This window comes from Enhydra lutris, unplaced genomic scaffold, assembly GCF_002288905.1.
Source record: "Enhydra lutris kenyoni isolate GAN:26980312 unplaced genomic scaffold, ASM228890v2 scaffoldscaffold28, whole genome shotgun sequence".
Classification (NCBI taxonomy): domain Eukaryota; kingdom Metazoa; phylum Chordata; class Mammalia; order Carnivora; family Mustelidae; genus Enhydra; species Enhydra lutris.
Window position 1 is genome coordinate 3,836,508 of NW_019154112.1, and position 2,920 is coordinate 3,839,427.

The following is a 2,920-nucleotide window of genomic DNA, read 5'->3' on the forward strand; positions in this document are numbered from 1 at the left end:
AGTCTGTCTTGGTTAAGCCACTATTGCATTCAGAATTTTCTGTTTCTCCCAGCTCAACCTAATCCTATGCAATATATATAGCATCTCTGGTTCTCAGCCGAAATGTAACAAGAGTAGACTCAATGAAATACAAAATGGAGCTCCCGGGGTGCTCCCCACCCTCAAGCATCAGATAGGTACGGACTGGCTTCCTCCGGTCCTGGCACAGGCAGGGCTTTCAGTGACCGCTGGCTCACAAGCTATTTATCTTCTATGTCACCACACCTCACATGGCACCTTGTCCGACATCACACGCCTCCATGGGGCTTGTTAGTAAGGAGCAAGTGTGGCTCTGTGAGCCCCAGAAACGGGATGGGGAAAGATCCCAGGCACTGGGCACGTGGTGAGTGTGGGGCCATCTCTGATGATTTCAGACCTGGCATAGATTTATTTGTAGTAATAAGTCAATATCACACCTCAGTGGCAGTTATGCTTTTCAGTTTCCCGTGTTCAGTCGACATGAGCAGGATACAAGCCTTAGGATCTCCAGAATACTTGCAATAAGATGAAGTTCCTCTTTTTTTTAAATTAATTAATTAATTAATTAATTTGACACAGAGAGCGAGAGAGCATAAGTAGGCCAAGGGGGGTGGAAACAAGCTCCCGGCTGAGCAGAGAGCCTGATGCGAGTCTCGATCCCAGGACCCTGAGATCATGACCTGAGCCGAAGGCAGAGGCTTAACCCACTGAGCCACCCAGGCGCCCCTGAAGTTGCTCTTTAAAGACCCAGTGATTCAGTATTGGGTGTGTTTGCGGCTAAATGGAGTCAGATATTTCTAACACATCTTTTCTTAGTTGATGAATGTCATGTTTGACAGTGACAGAAACAGAACTACCGCAGCTATAACAGAAATAATAATAATAATAATAATAATGTTCTTATAGTTTAGTCAAGGAAAATATGTCAGAATTCATTCCATGGTGCCATACTTTTCTGACTTAATGGCTAACTCAGTCTAAAATTAACACCATTGTTCAGCAGCACAAGTCCTGTGGGGGAAAGGAAGCTGGATATTGACTTCCCACATACCAGTCCAACCAGTGGGCAGCGGACACTGCGGTTTGGCTGACCCCACTCCACACTCATCCTGACCCCTCTTTCCCCTCCCCAGACTTCCTTGCAATTAAGGATGGCTGCGTGACCTAAAAGCAGAAGTTTGCTAAAGAAACAGATGCGGCTGTCATTATGACTTACTTCTTCCATCTTGACTGTTGACGTGATAGCGAGATGTAGCTGCCACTTTGGGGACACGAGGGGATGAGTACACGGAAGGAAGGGTAACGTTGAGAGATGGTGGAGTACAAAGATACCGTCTGGTCTCCGATAGCATCAACAAGTGGTCAAACTAACACCACCAACTATCTTCCTCAGATTTCTTGTGATATGAGAAAATTTAATTCCTATTTGTTTTTAGCCACTGGTATTTTAGTGTTCCATGCCTGCTCTTGACGGCATTTCTACTGGATGCAGCAGGTCCCAGGAGGCCCTTCCAGACCTAGGGCATTTGGTTGCCTTTCTTACTCTGTCCCTTTGCTTATTTCCTACGGGTCTCTGAGCAGAGGGTCACCACACAGGCTGCACTTTGGAATCATCCTGGGGAACTTTTACCAAAGTGCCTTTGCCCAGGCCCCATGCCAGGTGAATTGAATCCACATCTTGAAGGGTACAGACAGGACATGAGTAATTTTTAAGAGCTCTTCTAGACTAGTTATTTACAATGTTTCCTCCCCCACCTCAAGACTCTCCTATACTCTTAAAAATTACTGAGAACCCAAAAGGCTTTCCTTGTATGTCTTATGTTATTGGTATTTATAGTATTCAAAATGAAAACTGAAAAAAGCAATACTTGCCTTTCTAAAAACAGAAATAATAAGCCGCTTTTATATGTTTAAATTTTTCCATAATAAAAAAAAAAGTAAGCAAAAATAACTTAGGGAAATAAGGTTCTGTTTTATTTTGCTTTAAGTAGTCTCCATGCCCAGTGTGGAGCCCAATGTGGGGCTTGAACTCATGATCCTGAGATCAAGACCTGCGCTGAGATGAAGAGTCAGATGCTTAACTGACTAAACCACCCAGGTGCCCCAGGAAATAAATTTTTAAAGATTTCAAAGAGTTTTATCTGCTCCCATTTGGATCATGATTTGAAAAAACACACACATACATACAGTCTAGGACATCTGAACACTGAGTGGATACTTGATAAAAATGATTATTAATTTTTAGATGTGACCACAGAATTGTGATATTTGTGCAAGTCCTTATCTCAGTGCTACCTACTGAAAAGTTCACAGATGGAATCATAGGATATCTGGGACAGCTTCAGAATAATCCAGGCGCAGGGCGCCTGGGTGGCTCAGCAGGTTAAGCCTCTGCCTTCGGCTCAGGTCATGGTCTCAGGATCCTGGGATGGAGCCCCAAATCGGGCTCTCTGCTCAGTGGGGAGCCTGCCTCCCCCTTTCTCTCTGCCTACTTTTGATCTCTCTCTGTCAAATAAATAAATAAAATCTTAAAAAATAACAATTCAGGCGAGGAGGAAGGAGTCAGTGAGGTAGAAACGAAACAAGATTGGCCACGAGTTGAAAATTTTTATCAAAAAAATTTGATAAAAATGTTTTAATCCATCTTCTGCTGACGGATAGCAGAAGATTCATTTTACCATTCTATGTTCATATATTTGAAATTTTCCATTAAAGAAAGTTCTAATAAGGGGCGCCTGGGTGGCTCAGTGGGTTGAGCCTCTGCCTTCGGCTCAGGTCATGATCTTAGGGTCCTGGGATTGAGCCCCACGTCGGGCTCTCTGCTCAGCACTGAGCCTGCTTCCTCCTCTCTCTGCCTGCCTCTCTGCCTACTTGTGATCTCTCTCTCTGTCAAATAAATAAA

The 2,920-nt window shown here is 43.9% G+C and overlaps 1 pseudogene; it reads right to left on the reverse strand.

The window, feature by feature from the left end:
- Positions 1-288, reverse strand: part of LOC111152454 — a 4,918-nt pseudogene extending 4,630 nt beyond the window's left edge.
- Between the last annotated feature and the right edge of the window lie 2,632 nt (positions 289-2,920).